The sequence below is a fragment of the Suncus etruscus genome, chromosome 5, assembly GCF_024139225.1.
Source record: "Suncus etruscus isolate mSunEtr1 chromosome 5, mSunEtr1.pri.cur, whole genome shotgun sequence".
Taxonomy (NCBI): Eukaryota; Metazoa; Chordata; class Mammalia; order Eulipotyphla; family Soricidae; genus Suncus; species Suncus etruscus.
In genome coordinates, this window is record NC_064852.1 from 156,783,786 (window position 1) to 156,802,846 (window position 19,061).

At 43.5% G+C, this 19,061-nt stretch overlaps 1 protein-coding gene and 1 pseudogene across 1 annotated transcript in view; one reads left to right on the top strand and one right to left on the bottom strand.

Moving 5' to 3' along the window:
* Positions 1–19,061, bottom strand: part of LOC126009489 (ly-6/neurotoxin-like protein 1) — a 245,391-nt gene that overhangs the window by 125,511 nt on the left and 100,819 nt on the right. The gene's annotated exons all lie outside the window — the stretch shown is intronic.
* LOC126009482 (DNA-directed RNA polymerase II subunit RPB7-like) lies at positions 9,850–17,488 on the top strand (annotated as a pseudogene).

Consider the following 19,061-nt stretch of genomic DNA (forward strand, 5'->3'; position numbering starts at 1 on the left):
AGTGAGTTCTGTGGTAACAGAATCAAAATTTGATATTATAGTTGCTAATAATATATTGATATTACAAAGACTTGGGTGTTGAGCTTAATTTTTGGAAAATTTTTCTGATAAATCCAAATTACTTTACTTTCAGTAAGACAGTGTCTTAGCTACTATTACTCTCAAAATCCCAGCTTTGTTTTTTTACAAATAGCAGCACTGAAAACTGAATCTGGGGGTGATTCTTCTATTTACATACACTATGAGTATAAAGGGAAGTCTCTCCCTCTCTCCCTCTCTTCCTCTCCCTCTCCCTCTCCCCCTCCCTGTCCCTGTCCCTGTCCCTGTCCCTCTCCCCCTCCCTTTCCGTCCACCTCCCTCCCTCCCTCCCTCCCTCCCTCCCTCCCTCCCTCCCTTCTCTCTCTCTCTCTCTCTCTCTCTCTCTCTCTCTCTCTCTCTCTCTCTCTCTCTCTCTCTCTCTCTCTCTCTCTCTCTCTCTCTTCGTTTTTGGGTCACACCCGGCACTGCTGAAGTGTTACTCCTGGCTCTAGGCTCAGAAATCACTCTTAGCAGGCTCGGGGAACCAGATGGGGTGCCGGGATTCGAACTGCTGTCCTTCTGCATGCAAGGCAAGCACCCTGTTTCCATGCTTCTCTCTGGCCCCGGAAATTCTCTTTTGATTTGAATGAATTATGAGACAATTATGAGACAGTTGTCTTATCTTATGGAATGTGTTCATCGGATGCATGAATGGGTTTATAGAAAATGAACTAAAACAGGTTTAACTTTTCAGTGTCCTTATTATTTAAACTAATTACTCAGTTATATGTATATTTTCCTAGCAATTTATATACATCACATAACATTTTATTATATGATAAGGTTTATGAAGGTAACCTTCTAGAGGAGATCCTCTCTCTTTTCTTTGGATTAACTTTTAGCAAAGATTCAGAGACGTAGGGTCACTCCCAGAGAGTCTTGGTTAACTGGGAAGTAAGATTTCGTGATAGGGGCTTAGGATCTACTACTGCTTAGATCCTTAGAGGTGACTAGAACTCCTGAGGATACCCCGCTGGTTCCTGGGGGACTCTGCTACAACCTTGTAATGCTCAGAGAACCATGTGATACTAGGAATTAAATTAACATTGGGTACATTCAAAGCATACGATTTAGCCTATTCAATACCATTGACACTTTTAGATTTTTTTCATATCGTTTTATTGTAATGAATTTCAAGATAACTTTATAAGAATGTTTACTTTCACTTCAACTGTATAGTAATTTTTCTCACTCTGTAAGATGAGAATACTACTGGATCATGTGTTTGGTAGCTATATGTAATTTTTGGTTCAGACGCTGATATGTAAGTCTAGTTCTTGTTGCATTAATTTTTATAGTGTCTTGACTACATTTTATAATTTCAGCAACACTCTGCATTTTCTCCTTTTATAACTACATTCCAATATTTTTCATTAGTTAGGTCTATCTGCAATGACAGGTAAACCTCTTACAGCTCACTGTAAAATCGTCTCTAAAGTTAGATGTTCGAAGTGTATACTTATGTGGTATTTATGAAATAATGTTGAATTCTATTGTTCACATATAACCTGGACTAGATTATAGATCACATCACAGATTACGAAACTGCTCAATTTTATGAAATGTTCTAACTTTCTTCCTCGATATAATTTATGGGTTCAGGTCTGATATCTAGGTTTTCAATCCATTTTGATTTGGCTTTTGTGTATGTTAAATAGGATCTAGCTTTATTCGTTTGCATGTGACCGACCAGTTCCCCCAGGAACACTCGTTGAAGAGGCTTTTCTTGCTGTGCTTCATACTGTTTTATTCCTTTGCCAAAAATTAGCTATCAATCAATGTATCCGAGGACCTGCCTTTGGACTCTCAATTCTATCCCTTTGGTATGAGATTGTTTTCTAGGAGCACGTTGTTTTGGTTGCTCTCCTTGTTGTGCTACGGCTCAGCTCCCTTTTTTGATTTTGGGCCACACTTAGTGGCGCTCAGGGGTCACCCTGGCTCTGGCTGGCTCTGGGATGCTGGGGATCGAACCTGGGTCCTTCTCGGGTCGGCCGGACTCCTCGCGGCCCCTTCCCGGTCTTTTCCTAGTAATGGTTGCTACGGACGCTCCCGTCTCCGTGGCAACAGCAGCCGCGCCAGGCCGTAAAGGAGGCTGCGGTGGATTACTGGGCTCGTGGTTGCAGGCAGGAGCGGCGCGCCCCCTGCTGGTCCCCGATGGAGTCGCAGCTCCCGGCTCTCCCAGTTGGCAGCAGCTTCTCTGGGCCTCTCTCCTGGCAAGCCCACGCTGGGCCTTTCTTCCCCACAGCAAAACTGGGTGTCCCCGGGGCTCCCCCTTGCTGTGGGGGCTGCACCCAGATGGCCTGGAGGCAGCACCCTGCTCGGAGGCTCTGATCACGCACTGAGTCTTTCTGCAAAGCGAGTTTTTTGGGTTGGTTTTTTTTTTTTGGTTTTTGGTTTTTGGGCCACACCCGGTGGTGCTCAGGGGTTACTCCTGGCTGTCTGCTCAGAAATAGCTCCTGGCAGGCACGGGGGACCCTATGGGACACCGGGATTCGAACCAACCACCTTGGGTCCTGGATCAGCTGCTTGCAAGGCAAACGCTGCTGTGCTATCTCTCCGGGCCCTGCAAAGCGAGTTTTGTTCCATCCATGCGGCCTTCGGCGCCTCTGCATCCTGACCTTTTGCAGGAAGGAGCTGCAGCTCACATGCGCGGATTTGTTTGTTTGCCCAGTGCCAGGACTTCACACACACACACACACACACACACACACACACACACACACACACACACACACACACGGATCGATCCATAGGAAAAACTGGGCACACACACACACACACACACACACAAGGATCGATCCATAGGAAAACTGGGCCCAGGTAGAATGGGTCAAAGCGCTTCAAAATATGAAGGCGGCATATCAGGTGTTAAAGTTTTCTGTATCCTTGGGGTAATCGACATTGATGGAGGTTAACTTTGCTGAAAAAAGGCTTCATGGTTTAGAACACACATAGAACATTCTTAAAACGATAATAATATTTAAGGCTAGAATGATGATGAGCACTGTAAAAAGAATCGACGATATTGAGATGCTTTATCCAAGGATCTCTTTGGGGAGAGACATTAAAAGATACAGACAGGTAAAATCCAATGGAAAGGGAATGATTTAAAATATTTGTTGGGGCCGGAGAGATAGCATGGAGGTAAGGCATATGCCTTTCATGCAGGAGGTCATCGGTTCGAATCCCGGTGCCCCATATGGTCCCCCGTGCCTGCCAGGAGCAATTTATGAGCCTGGAGCCAGGAATAACCCCTGAGCACTGCTGGGTGTGACCCAAAAGCCACAAAAAAAATTTGTTAAGACATCATAAGAGCACTATATTAGGAGTCCAATGGAAAACATCACTGTAATGTTAACCAGGACATCCAAACTACATCTCCACGGATAATTGTTAACAAAAGTATTAGATTACTATAAGCATAATAGAATACAAATTAAATCATAGACTAACATTCCAATAATGAACACTATAGTGGGTGTTGTATATGTAAATATTTTAGGGGATTATTATGTTACTGACCCTATCCTGATTGGTGATTGTGCCCTACCCTAGGGTGTGACCTGGCATTCTGCCCCCACCCTAGGGTGGTAACCTGATTCTGCTCCCACCATTGGGTGGTACTTGATTCTGGGGGATAAAAACAAGGGTCTGTGGAAGGCGAGAGGCTTTTGGCTGAGTCTTTGGACTTCAGTCTTGTCCACCAAATAAAGCTAATATTTCCTCAAGCCTGATTGTCTGCGAGCTGTTTAACCGCTGTTTCACCTCAGAACCGTCTGCTGAACAGGTTGGCAGACCCGTGCGAGCTGGAGGGGAAAGACCTCATCCTCCATCCCTCCATCAGTCAACCTCTTCAGGGGCTGACTTGCAACAGTAGGAGTCTGCATGCTGAAGCTGTTCTTTTTCTTTTCTTTCCTTTTGGGTTTAGGGCCACACTCAGCAGCACTCAGGGTATACTCCTGGATCTGTGCTCAGAAATTTCTCTTTGCAGGCTCCAGGAACCATATGGGATGCTGGGAATCGGACCTAGGTCTGTCCTGGGTTGGCCATGTGCCAGACAAACGCTCTACCGCTGTGCGATCTCTCCAGCCCCACTGCAGCTATTTTTCTGTTGGTAAAAACGTTAGAACATTATTGTAGACATCTCTAAAGAGCATTCAGTTAGACATCCGCTAATTTAGTCAGTTATGTTCATTACAGTCAGTCTCTGAGTATAAGAAAGAATATAAGCTGCTGAAGATTTTACAGACAGGTTAGCTATTTCTGAAATTTCCTGACCATCCAATTTAAACCAACATTTCTTGTTTTACAGTAATTTTACAATAGGCTCTACAATGACCCTTTTCCATTTCACCATTCTGGTTCAAAACAGAATACATTGTATTCTTCATGGTTGTTCTTAGAGTCCATGATGTATTATGATAACTTAAGGTTTTCTAAAGCAAAGTTAGGTCTGTAGTTTTTTTTCTTCATCTTCTTGCTATAGTAGAAGTGTTTCAAGTGTATTAAGAGCACAGTTGGTGTCCATATTTCTTTCCCTTTTTTAAGGAATCCTGCTCTGTCACAGTGGCTGCAATAAACCCTATTAATGTCTTTAGTTCTTCCTCTTAAAAAAAACACTTTAAGGCACTCTTGTACCATGCTTTTACCAGTAGATGTCAAAGGCAAGGATAAAGAAGTCAAGATCTCTGATGTCTGAGATTCTTGGTGGCAGATAAGACGTTGCATTGTAGACTTAAGCTGACCTTGGGAAAGTATAGCAATAATAAACTCATTTAAATGCCTGTTTCCCTGCCAAGCTTGTTTTACATCTGTTGAGTCAACAAGATGATCTTTATTTTCCTCAATGTGTCTGTTGGGCATATCAGTTTTGTTCAAGTCCTGATGAAGACTCCCAATCAAGAATAGTCCGTGGTGGCGCTAGAGGTAAGGTGTCTGCCTTGAAAGCCCTAACCTATGACTGACCAGTCAGGAGCGATTTCTGAGAGCATAGCCAGGAGTAACCCCTGAGCATCACCGGGATTGGCCCAAAACAAACAAACAAACAAACAAAAAAATGGGGCCAGAGAGATAGCATGGAGGTGGGGTGTTTGCCTTTCATGCAGAAGATCATTGGTTCGAATCCCGGCATCCCATATGGTTCCCCATGCCTGCCAGGAGTGATTTCTGAGTATGGAGCCAGGAGTAACCCTTGAGCACTGCCGGGTGTGACCCAAAAACAAAACAAACAAACAAAAAGAATAGTTCATGTGGATCCTGTTGACTGTCTCCTGTAAACTGATTATCTTTCCAACGGTCATCTTAAATTCTTTTGGGTTGATATATGTAAGCTGTCCTGCCCACAGGCTTTTATTATCTTCCCAAACTTCTGCAACATTGCCTTTATGTCCAAACAGATTTGACCTGATAATGTAATTCTTATAATGGTTGTGGTAAAAGTAATCAGTCAAACTGGGAATATGATACAAGCAGTGTAGCACTGAATTCCTGTAACAAGTGTTTCCTATGTTATAAAGTCCAGCGAGTGCTGGGCCAGTTCCCTTCTTTATAGCATCAAGATTCTGGAACTGGTGGTCATTTCCACTACCAACAGTCTCTGCCTCACAATGTGGTGTCAGCTTATTATTTGTTACCTGTTGAAGTCACATTTTGGGGGGGATAATCCATGGTGTTTCTGAGGGAAGGTTTACACTCATCATGCATTTGTGTCTGAGATGTTTCATTTGTGTGAATACTGCTTCTGACAAGGCATCGTGGGACCCAAAGTTTCTTGGCAGGGTTGCCATTTTTAGCAACATAGCATATCCTTTCCTTCAAATTAGGAGATTACCAGCAATCCATTCATTATCCATTTTTATCCAAATAGGTGAATTGATTATTTCTTGCACCTCAACATCTTCTTTAAAGTGTTTTTCTGCAGCTGTATAAGGTTCTCCCTGGGGTAAATTGGAGAAGTTTAGTGAAAATAATGTTAAGATCAAAACGTCTGTGGTGGCATGCCTCTTTTTCCATACTTTAAATAATTGAGCTTTTTAGAGTTCTGTGAGCTCTTTCAACTATGGATTGTCCCTGTGGATTATATGGGATGCCAGTGATATGTTTGATTTGCCACTCCTTACAAAATGATTGAAAAGTTTTTCTGGGGTAGGTTGGGCCATTGTCTGTCTTTATGTTTTAGGGAACACGCACAACAGAATAGCACTGAAGTATGAGACTTATACTTTAGCTTGTTATGAAGTCATTGGAACTCCCCATATAAAATGAGAATATGTACTACCACCTCATGAAGATGAGAAAAAGTCAATATGTATAATATCCATTTGTCTCAGTTTATTAGACTATAATCATCGGGGGTTGGCCCAAGCTACATGTGTTCTTTTATTAGAAGGTGCACAAATGGGACATGTATCAACTACTTGTCTAGCTTGCTTCCATGGAATATGATAGTTGACATGCAAATGACAGGCATTTGTATGAAGGGCTGCATGTTCTTCTGCAGGTGACTTGAATTTGGACATGGCCAAACAATCAGCAGTTTCATTCCTGAAAGCCATAGGCCCTGGGAGGCTAGAGTGGGCTCTTATGTGAATACTAAATATTGGCTCCCAATATTTTTGTAGGAGAGCTTGTAATTGCTGCAGCGAACCTTGAACATCTTGGCCATGAGCATAAACAGGCAGTTGTTATGCCTGGGAACAATCTACTATGTAAGCTGAATCACTTACTGGATGGGCTCCACAGGCCACCAGCCCCTGGCCCAGCACTACTACCTTCTTTTCCCCAGCAGGAAGGACAGAGCCTCACCTAGTGACCAGAGGTTCCCCAACCAGCAGAAGCTCCCCTCTCAGTCATAGAGCCTGTGGCTACTAGTGCCCAGCTGCTGATCCACCAGGCCGAGCCCACCTGCTCAAGCTGCTGGTGAGGAGGCCCAGCTTTCCTGCAGCCTGAGGGGTGTCGGGTGCCCCACACTCTCCAGCCATCCTTCTAGCTGAGCCCCCTCCGGGTTCAAACAGTATCTTCTCTCCCTTGATTCTGTCCTTCCACCTGGCACCCAAGAATCATCTATCTAGGCCTGGGTAGGAGGGCAGAAGGGGAGAAGAGTGCTGGCAGAAGCAGCAGAACAGGCTGGAGGCCTGGGGGACCTGCTGGTGGACCAAGAGGCCAGTATGTGAGGGAGGAGAGTGTCCTGACCCTTGATCCCCTGGCCCCTCCCTTTCTCTCCTTCCCTTAGCCCTTCCCAGGACCTCCCCTCTTGTCTACTCCCTCCTCATGTCCTCCTGCTCCTGTCCCAGCAGCTCCTTCTGTGTGTCTCCCCTTCTCACTCTGCTTCCTCCCACTACTGGCAGCAAGTCTACTGGAGCTTAGAGCCCCCTGCCCCTGCCACCTCTGTCTGCCCTTCCTGAGCCTCTCCAGGATGGCTCTTCCATGACTCCAAAGCAAGTCTCCAGCCTTGAGATTTTGTCCCCATTTCCTGGAGACTTGGACCATCCTCATGCTTAGCTGGACACACAAGTGTGGTGTTGGGGAAGCTCGTGCCTTCTCTCGGTTTGTTGATCTGATTTGTTTTCGATGTTAACTTGTAGAACTGGGGGCTCAACACCACCGTGCTGCTTTAGGGGTATCCTGTGGCCTGATGACAAAGTACCCAAATATGCCACATCACCCTCTTCATGTGAGTACACACCCACACATAAATGGGGAGTGTGCCCAAACCAATTCATCCCCATTCTTCCAGCTCTGTGCACAGCCTCTGCTATGCAGCTGCCTTCTGGGTCACTGACCCTCTTCTTGTTGCAGGCACTTGGCTGAGAATCAAAGGCATTTTGGAATGATGACAAACATCATGCCTGCTGGTTTGGGTTGCTTGGAGTGCTCAGTGGGAATTGAAGGGCCTCATTAATGGAGCCCAGTGCTGGGGTTAGGGTAGATCCTAAACACAAGAGGGTCGGCAACAGCCAGGATGGCGGGCAGGTATGGATTGTCCTGGTGGGCCCATCAGAGGAGGCACAAAAGAACAGGGGAAGGAGAGACCTTGGAAGTGCCTGACTGGGAGGAAAAGTTCAGGGCTGCTATCTCCCGACTCTCCCTCCTGTGACACTTGGCAGTTGGTGAGACTGTTAACCAATAGTGGGGACTTTTCTCACAACCCAGAAGCAGAGTTTTGCGCTGGCAAAAGAGCTTTGTGCCCTGTTCAGTGATACACACACACACACATAGCCTGGTGTAGATCCATAGCCATTTATTTGAACAAGGGAGGAAATAGGACAGAGAATGTCAGAGAATATCTTCCCCTTCCTCTCTCCTCTGCCTCCAATGATCAAGATGCTCCAGTCATCGCAAAGAATGCTGGAACTCAGTCGCAGAGCCAACTGTAGCCGTGATGCTGCCATGGGGTCTTCCAGGAACACACAATGTGTGCTGCGGCAGTTCTTTTATTTGGCTTTGGGAGCTCCTACAGTTAAGAGTTGAGTGTGGCCAGGATTTGGAGGTTCCAAGAGATTGGCATGTTTGCCTGAAAAGTGTCTGATTCTGTATGTAAGACCCTCTCAACAAGGGTTTCCTTAAAGAACTGAGTTCCTTCATGCACCCCTCGAAAATGTTTCACTGAGCCTCAGGGCCTGAAGAGAGGTCTGCTAGATGTCTCATTTTGTGGGTTTTTCAGTGAGTCCAGAGAAAGGATTCGGACACCATGTAGGCAGGCCTGCATTTTTCAATGGCGCCTCTTCCCTGGACCTTCTGGACACATCTGAAGTAAAATCTGAGAGAGAATGCCTGGCCCACCTCCAGCACATCCCACACCCTGCTACTCCCTGGGCATTTCCCATCATCCTGGGAGCAGCAATGGAAATGTGGAGTCTAAAATGCTAAAATAGGGTGATATTTTTGTTGTCCCCAATCCAGATGTTGCATTGGGGGACATTACTATCCCCTAGATAATATGCTCAGTTGGGGAGATATTTCTGCCCCCTGTGTCAGTGGCCAGTTTGGGGGACACTTTCTGTCCCCTGATTTAAGGTGTTGCTTTTGGGGGACACTGTTGTCCCCCATTCAGATTCCACCAGTGGGGGACATACTGTCCCCCATATAAATACTCCCTTGGAAAGAGTTTTTAGCCCCATTGTTCAGTGTCTGGTCTGGGGGATACTTTATGCTCCTAATCTAAAAGTGCTGCTTTGGGGAAACAGTTGTCCCCTGATTAGGAAGCCACCATTGGGGGACATTACTGTCCCCTAGATAAAGCTCAGTTAGGGAGATATTGCTGCCCCTGGTTTAGTGTGCACTCTGGGGGACATTTTCTGTCCCCTGATATAAGCTATAATTTATGGGGCACTGTTGTCCCACAATTCAATTGCTGCTAATGGGGGACATTACTGCCCCCCAGATAAATCTCAGTTAAGGTACTTTGCACCTGCTTTCCTATTCGCTTTGGGGGACACTTTCTGTCCCCCAATATAATGTGCTGCTTGTAGAGACACTGTTGTCCCCTGATTAGGAAGCCACCATAGGGGGACATTACTGTCCCCCAGATAAAGTTCAGTTTAGGAAATATTCCTGCCTCTGTTTTGGCGTGCACTTTGGGGGACACTTTCTGTCCCCCGAATAAGCTGTAGCTTGTGGGGGACACTTGTCCCCCGGTTCAAATGCCAAGGTTCTTTTTAAGTCTTGGGCAATTTTTTTTTTTTTAGAAACTCACGTCCACGTGATTTCTATTTGGCCTATAAAGACAGGTTATGAGACAGACCCAGGGGCCTTGCTGGGACCTTCGCGAAGATGTTCTAGCACATCTCCTTGGAACACGAGTTCCTGCTGCACTCAGGCTACTTCGGCCCCAAGCTGCCCAACACCGTGAGGCAGAAGCTTTTCACTGAAGTGGAGGGCACCTGCACGGGCAAGTATGGCTTTGTGATCACCATCACTTCCTTCGACAACATTGGTGCTGGTGTGATCCAGCTGGGCCAAGGCTTTGTCCTGTCTCCAGGCAAGTACAAGGCCTTGTTTTCCGGCCCTTGAAAGGGGAGGTTGTGGCCTCGTCACCCAGGTTGCGGTGTCCTGAAGCCCCCCCAGGGGGGACCCGGCCAGCAGGAATTAGCTGGGAAGGCTTCTCAGACGACTGCACTCCTATTTTGCTGAGTAGAAGAACAACCACACCTGTAAAAAATCTGAGAGAGGTTAATAATAAAGACCCAAGGCAGCGTCTCACTGGTCAAGGGCGTCTTTATTGGCTACAGTTCCTTCTTAAATAGTGAAGGAGAAAAAGGGGCAGTACAAAGGTGATGTCAATCATATTTTTTGGCGCGAAGGCCCATACAAGGCAAGGATACATATCAGGTTACAAGGAACAAAGAAAGTTTAAGCATTCTCTAAACAAGGAAGTGGACAGTGGGCTATGGGGGCTGGATGACCTTCAAGTTATGCTGAACGTGCTGTTTCTATGGAAACTTCAAGTGTCCTTCTAGCTGCATTCCTAATTGCTTGATTATCAGGAGTTGGTGCAAGATGTGTCTGCCTCAGTGGTCTTGAACAGACAATGTAGCATACACTTATAGACAATAGCCTTATTTACTCCAGAGTGTGGTCTTAAGAAGTGAGGCCTAGTTTCTGATAAGGTACCAGACAGTATTTGCTCTTCTCCGGCTGGAGCTAAAAAATTTTTTATCTTGCAGCTGCATTCATTTCTCTTTAGCTTACAGATTTCACAGCAAAACTGCAAAATAGCTTTTAGGTGAAAAGCTGGATTATGGCAGAAGGAACAGCAATATGGCCTCAAACAAGTCAGTCCCCAACATCTCCCCCTTTCTCTTCTAATAAAAGAAGGAAAGTCGTGAGCGGGTGGTAGAACCGTGTCTTAGGCTACAAGGTTTGACCAGGTCGGACACGGCCAAAGCCGCATTTAACAGGTGGCCACAGACGCCATGGTTGCGCGCAGAGATCCGAATTATGCGCTGTAGCCTTTTAGGGCCGTGCCCTAACTGGGACCTTGCTAATCCCGTCGTAGGTGTCTCCACAGCCGAGAGCACAAGTGCCGGAGCGAGCTCCGTCTGTTAGCTATGCGCTCTATCTCCTGGAAACTTAGTGGCTGGAAAGGCGGCTTGGTGACTAGAGCCAAGTTTTCACAGGAGTCACACGGGGTTAGATGCTGGTAGTTAACCTGAATAGAGGTTTTTGCCTGTTCATCCACCTGGTTCTTAATAAAGGCAGTGATTTTGCGGAAAATCCATGGGCCAAGAGAAAAGAGCAGCATGAGACTAATAAGAGGGCCCACAACGGTGGACAAGATTGTGTGGAGCCAAGGGGAAGAGAAAAACCAATCCTGGTACCAACCTTGTTCTTCATTGAAATGTTTCTCAAAATCTTTTATACCATCACCAATATGTTGAACACTGTTCCTAACTAATCCAGTTTTGTCTTTAAAAATACAACATTGTTCCTTGAGGGCTACACAGACTCCCCCCTCTTTCATAAGGGCAAAATCTAAAGCACGACGATTTTGGAGAACAACATTAGCAAGGGAACTAACAGTATCTGTAAGAAATTGCAGACTAGTTTTGATTTCATTAATGTCTTGTTCTACAGCTTGAGTAAGAGTGCGGAAATTGGATTGAGAGGATACAAGAGAGTAGATACCAGTGCCAGCGCCAGTAGCGCCAACAGCAAGGAGAACTGCAAGTGTAACAGAAGTGAAGGGCTCACGGCGTTGTCGAGAGAGAGATTGAGAAGAAGAGGAATAGGGTGAGGTGGCAAGAGAGGGAAAGGTATATTCTGAGTGAATGGTGATTTTTGGAATGAGAATAACGAGAATACAGTAGTCATGTGAAAGGAGAAAAGAGGAACAAATGATGAAAGGAGTAAGGCCAGAAGCACAGGCAAAATAAGTACCATTGGGGGCTAACAGATAGGGTTGTGAGGAGGAAGAATTGTAGATGTCAATAGTTTCGTTGCACACGTCAAGTAATTGGCTAGGAAGCAGGGAGTCGTTAGGCTTAATGCAGAGGCCAGAGCCTACGACTTGACCGACTGTAATGCCATGTTGAGGTTGTGTGTTCCAACGGAGGTCAGAGGGGTTGGAGGTAGAGGAAAGGTTGCCAAACACTGCAACACCTTCATAGAAAGGAGGTTGAGGAGAAAAACAAAGCCAACATCTTTCATAGGCAGGATCTGTAAGGGCAAGAGCAGAAGCATTTATGAGATTGAGAATAACCTGAGAGGACGGAGAAGGACCTGAAGGCAAAGTGAGTTGTCTGAGAGAAGAAGATGCAGATGGAAGAGGAGAAGGAGGAGAAGGCAAGTGTGATGAACCTGAGTGAGGATGAAGAAAGGTGTTAGGACCAACGGCGAGGGGGTGAGAATTCGGCACCTGTTTAAGCAAACGGAGGGAAAAAAGAAGTCCAGGGTCGGTACGCCTAATGTAAAGTCTGAGTCCCCATTGAACGGGTTGAGTCCAGTGATGCCGACGTCCAGCAGCAGTAAATTCGATGATGAGGGGGTTACACCAACCACGGGTAGCAGAGGATGCATCGCAGCTGGGAAGAGGACGAGTGAGTGGGGGGCGAGAGACGGTGATGAAGTTCCAGGAAGATGAAGGTTTCTAATAGGTAGTTTCAGTGGTCTCACAACCTCATGAAGCGCAGAAGTATAAATGCAGCACCATAAAAGGGGAAGGGAAGGAACCAGAGGTGTTGCCATCGTCTTGCAAGGGAGTGAAGTGGAGCAAACAAATTAATGAAGCCTTGGTTCGAAGGGGGTGGTTGGCGGCAGTGGGCATTAAGGACAGCCAGGCAGAGTACCAAATTCAGCATTGTCAAAGGTGGAGTTAGTCAGAAACAGGTCCGCAGGAATTGCAGCTAGCAGGTGGGGTGGCAGGCTTTTTTGAAGTGAATGAGGACAGGACTGCAGGAAGCTGTAGGAGGTCTATAAGAAAACAACTTGGCAGGAGGTAAAATGATTATTTTTGAATGCCACAGGAATGCCTTTTGACTTTTGCCAGACTTTAGCCTTAAAAAATTTTATAATTAATGATAGCCAATTGTTCAAAAACCTTTAAACTGAACTTAAATGATTTCCTTTAAACTTCTTAGTTATTATATTAAAGCTAGATGCTTCTTTTTCTAGCCAAATTTGGCCTTATTCTATTGGCCTAAACTACACATAGCAGAAAAACTGGGGATTGCAAAGTCCAAAAATTCTCCAGGAAAAAGTTATTCCTGATGGCCATTTGAGAAATTTTTGGGGTTTACCATCCCCTACCTTTTCTGCCATGCTGATAGAACAAAGCTAGCTTAGCACAGGATTTTTGGCAGGATTTCACAGTTTATAGATGACGAGACTAAGCCAGGTAAAAAAATTAATTGAAATTTTAAAAATGGATAAGGCTTTAAAAATTGTATTTATTATGAAATGCAAGAATAACAAATAGACAGACAGAACAAACAACACGAAACACAACATTGTGGCCACTTTCACGCATAACACACACACATGAACAGACAAGAGGATTTATTCAAAATTTGCGTTGGAAAAATTGACAAGCGCTTTTAAATATTTAGCCGGCATGTTTGTAAAAAAATTTTTTAATGTAGCTGGAGTGGAACTGCTGAAAATAAATTTTAAGGTTTAGCTTTAACACAAAACATTTTTAAAACAATTGTAATTTAAAGTTGAAAACATAAAGTAAAATGTTAGCAGTTAAAATTTTGTTAAGTAAATTGCTTAGTGAGCACTGTAGAAGGAGTCTGCACTCTGAAGTATGATATCATTTGCTGTAAAGGAACAGGTTTGTTATAAATTGGTTTTACAGTAGAATAGTAAGACAGCTGTAATAAAGTGTTAAAATTTTTATGATTAAACACAAGAGTATGAACTATGATTATTAAAGGTATAAAAAACTGACTTTAAAAAACAAACAACTGTTTATATTTTGCAGACTTTAAGTGAATAATTTGTAAAAAATATTATATACTAAATTAACTAAATGCTTAGATTATTATAAAATATAGTTAAAGGCATTTGATGTATTTACACACTTAGAACTGAAGACCAAAATTATATTTAATACTTGTTAATTTGCTTATAAAATTTAGTTACTTTTATGATACTAATTAACAATATTATTTTAAAAAGGGTTAATCACAACATAAACAGAGACAATTTAAGATTAAACTTGGAAAATGTAAAATTATTTGTACTTACCTTTGAGTTTAAATTTAAGCTTGAAATTGAGAAAAGGGACAAAGCTACTTAAGGTTTAAGTTTATGAACAATAATTTGTGAACAAATTTATTTAACTAGTTATTACATTGTTTTTGTTTTTGAAATGGCTATTATGCCACTGTTTGAACTGTGTAACGGCTTGTAAGGTATAGACTATTTGGTTTAAGTTTTTTAAATGGCAAGGCTATTATTCTATATTTATTATGCATTTAAAAGAGCTTAAGCTTAGTCTAGAGTTTTGGAATGTTTACACACTATTGTTAAGGAAAGCTGACCAACTTATTTTGCTCACTTGTAATATTTTAGTTTTTAAAGAATTAACTTTGTAAACATGTGCAGTAATTTTAACAAAGGAGTTTTGCTGTTTATTTCAATGCAGAGGTAAGAAAGACACCTGTGTTATATTTACAAATTATTACTTAAAAACAAAGTTAGAAATGTTACAAAATGTTATTTGACTATTAGATTTGACTAGCAAACATGGAGAGGAAAGAGCAATGAAAGAGACAAAATATAAGAAATATTTAAATGCAGATTAAGGAGCTTAAGCTATTAAAAAATGCCTATGACATGAACCACTTTACAAACTTCATATACTGTTAAGATTAAAAATAATTTTAATAGAAATATAAAAGACTTAAATTTAACACTTTTGTGTTCGTTTGGATTTCAAAACGCCAAGAAGATTTTCTTTTACCAAAATTTTGCTATTACAAGTCAAGTGACAGAATTATGACCTTGTTGTAAAATTTCTGAGAGGCATGAAAAAAGGGAGTGTTGCTGTTATCTCCTTGTTGCTTTTTCTGCCTAGAGAATATTTTTTAACTCTTACAGACCTGAATTTAGAAGGTTTTTTAATTTCCAATGTTTTAATAAGTACAACACCCAATGCACAAAACTTAATTACACAAATGCTTTTAGAAAAGGCACATTTATGCTGCATAATTTAATTTACAAACTTCACAGTTATTTGAGGCTTCTTATGAAACACAACAAGATTCTGACAATTTTTTACTATATATATCACATGAGCAGTTTTTGAATCCTTATAACTTTACCAGTTGTGGTCTTTATCTTAGAAAAATATTTTAGGGCTGCATTCCTATCCTAAGGGATGGGGGGGTTTTTTTTTTTTTCGCCCTGCTTGCTGATTGCTGAAGTGGCAGCCTGGACAGTAGGGTGGGGGGAAATCCTGAAGGGCAGAAACTTGTGCATTAAGAGAAGCAGTTTGTTTTTGAAGGCTTAAGATTTGTTTAAGATTTTTAATTCGGCCAAGTAGTTTCATTTCTATAGCTTTAAGAGGGGGAGTGGTGAGAGGGGAGGTGCGTTACACAGTCGGGGAAAGACTTTTTTCATTAGGGAGAAAGACTGGAAAGGTAGTAGCGCTGGTTTTTGAGCTAAGAGCATTATTAAGTTTGTTAGAGAGATGAGAGACCATGGATGTAATTGTGGTGAGTTGGAAACTCAAGTCAGAAGGGGCGGGGGGAGAAAGCAGCAACAGTTTGTTGCTGCATGTGTGGGAGCTGCTGGAATGCCGGCTCTGGGGAGCGACTTCCAGGCACGGAGGGCAGCAAGAGCCATGTTGGCAAGCTGGGACCTGAAAAGTGTGTGCTGTGCCTTTAAGAGCTTAGAGACCAGAATTTTCGCCCGCCAGCTGGCAAGAGCTTTACAGCGCAGGGAAGAGAGAAAAAAAAAAGCTGCGGGCTTTCTTTTAGGATTTCAGCACAGAGATTGCAGGCAGAAGTGAAGATGAAGGGTTAAAGGAGGGAGGAACTGAGATATTTAAAGCGATAGCCCCGGAACACAAGATTTTTGGCAAACATCATAAACAAAACATTAAAAAATTACAAATATCTTTTTTGGTAACCTCTATGTCTGCTTTTCAATTCAGACTGTATATCTTTAATGAATTTAAGCTCTATACTCTGAAATGAGCCCATGGTAACGTATCCTATGAGCTAAGCCCCAAAAGCCAATGAGGGGCGGCGATCAGAACGACTGAAAAAACTGCAGTTTAAATATTTGATTAAGGCTAACTCGTTTCAACGCTTACCCTGATAAGGTATTCCCTGCGATTTACGAAACAGCTCCGGACTCGCCGACCCGTAGTCGTTCGGGGTGTGGCGGTGGTCTTCGTGCCCAGCGTTGGGCGCCAAAATGCGGTGTCCTGAAGCCCCCCCAGGGGGGACCCGGCCAGCAGGAATTAGCTGGGAAGGCTTCTCAGACGACTGCACTCCTATTTTGCTGAGTAGAAGAACAACCACACCTGTAAAAAATCTGAGAGAGGTTAATAATAAAGACCCAAGGCAGCGTCTCACTGGTCAAGGGCGTCTTTATTGGCTACAGTTCCTTCTTAAATAGTGAAGGAGAAAAAGGGGCAGTACAAAGGTGATGTCAATCATATTTTTTGGCGCGAAGGCCCATACAAGGCAAGGATACATATCAGGTTACAAGGAACAAAGAAAGTTTAAACATTCTCTAAACAAGGAAGTGGATAGTGGGCTATGGGGGCTGGATGACCTTCAAGTTATGCTGAACGTGCTGTTTCTATGGAAACTTCAAGTGTCCTTCTAGCTGCATTCCTAATTGCTTGATTATCAGGAGTTGGTGCAAGATGTGTCTGCCTCAGTGGTCTTGAACAGACAATGTAGCATACACTTATAGACAATAGCCTTATTTACTCCAGAGTGTGGTCTTAAGAAGTGAGGCCTAGTTTCTGATAAGGTACCAGACAGTATTTGCTCTTCTCCGGCTGGAGCTAAAAAATTTTTTATCTTGCAGCTGCATTCATTTCTCTTTAGCTTACAGATTTCACAGCAAAACTGCAAAATAGCTTTTAGGTGAAAAGCTGGATTATGGCAGAAGGAACAGCAATATGGCCTCAAACAAGTCAGTCCCCAACACAGGTTAACAAGGTGGAGTCTTCACTGAAATTGGCCCCATGTCCAGCTTCATCTCGCGACATTCCTTCCCCTCAGAGATGGAGTTTGATCCTAATTCCAATCCTCCATGTTACAAGACTCTGGATGAGGACATCGTGATTCAGCAGGAAGATGAAATTCGGCTGAAGATCGTGGGCACACGAGTGGACAAGAATGACATTTTTGTAATCGGCTCTCTGATGGATGCTTACTTGGGGCTTGTGAGCTGAGCGCCAGGGCCCCACTTGGTCCTTATCTTGAAGGTGTGGCTGTCACCCTTCTCCTGTTGTTCAGAGATTTCGTTTGGTGCCTGTGGGAGAGCCAGGAAGGTTTCTATTGGCCCCAGAAAAGCACCTGGTCCTTCTTGTATCTTCACACACCCAGATGTTTTATCTTTTTTCTTTATTTTGTTTTTTTATTTTAAACTGTGTCTTCCATTATAAAAGATTTTGGTTTCTCATTAAATGTTTATCTTCTTTTTTAACAAATAATATCTTTTTTTTTTTTTTTTTTTTTTTGGTTTTTGGGCCACACCCGGTAACGCTCAGGGGTTACTCCTGGCTATGTGCTCAGAAGTTGCTCCTGGCTTGGGGGACCATATGGGACACCGGGGGATCGAACTGCGGTCCGTCCAAGGCTAGCGCAGGCAAGGCAGGTACCTTACCTTTAGTAGTGCCACCACCCGGCCCCAATAAATAATATCTTTATTTAAAAAAAACACATGTTCTTTCCATGTGATTTCTATTCAGCCTATAAACAGGTTAAGACCGTGAACAGAGCCGTGGGAGCTGCAGACCTGTCTCCTGGGGCAGGCTGAGCTCACACCCCAATCTTCCAACCTCCCCTGGGTGTTCCAGGAAATGGTGCCTCGCATTTGCAGACCTTCCCGGGTCAGCACCCGCCACCTGAGACCCAGGAGCAATGAAGAGAAGGAAGTATCCTTCGCAGCTATTTGGAAAAAATGAAATCATGAAATGTACTCGTAGATGGAGGAATATGGACATTATGATGCTGTGTGAAAGGAGTCAAATGGAGAGGGGTAGACACAGAATAACTTCACCAATTTGTGGAATAGAAGAAAGATAGGAAAGATAATTCCCAGAGACGACAGGCATGAGGGCCAGAGGACCAGCCAGTCCATGGTTGGAAGCTTGCCACAAGAGTGGTGAATGCAGCTAGGGTAGAGAAGGATCCATTATGACAATGATAGTTGGAACTCGTCTCTCTCTCTCTCTCTTTGTAAGCACTGTGGTTTGCATTTTTTTATTGGAAGGGATCATACATACCACTTTATCTCCTTTCAGTACACAATTCTGGTCCAGAGTGATCACCTCATTAGAACTTAATCTTTATGTTCCTTGCTAACAAGAGAAAACAAACTGTCCTTAATCTCACTGTCACGTCCTGGCTGCAAAATGGTGTTACCATGTGTCACATATACTGAATGAGAACTTAATCCATTTTTATTTTGATTTCTTTGTTTAAAACAAAAATTATCTTATTTCATGAATTGCCTTTTTAAACTTGTTTGTGTTAGGGCACACTCAGTGATATTCAGGCTTTACTCCTAATTATGAACAAGGAATCACTCCTAGTGGGCTCAGAGGACAACATGGGGTATCAGGGACAGAACACAGGTGGGTCCTGTGCAGGCTAGTACCGTTCCCACTGTCCTATTGCTCTGGCCAGTGATTGACATTTTATTTTATTATTTATTGAGAGAGGTATACCTGGAAAGCCTCAGTGGTTATTTCTGGCTTTACACTTAGAAATTATTCCTATCAGGCTCAGGGGACTGTATGGGATGCAGGGATTGATCCTAAGTCAGCCACATGTAAGACCAATATCCTACCC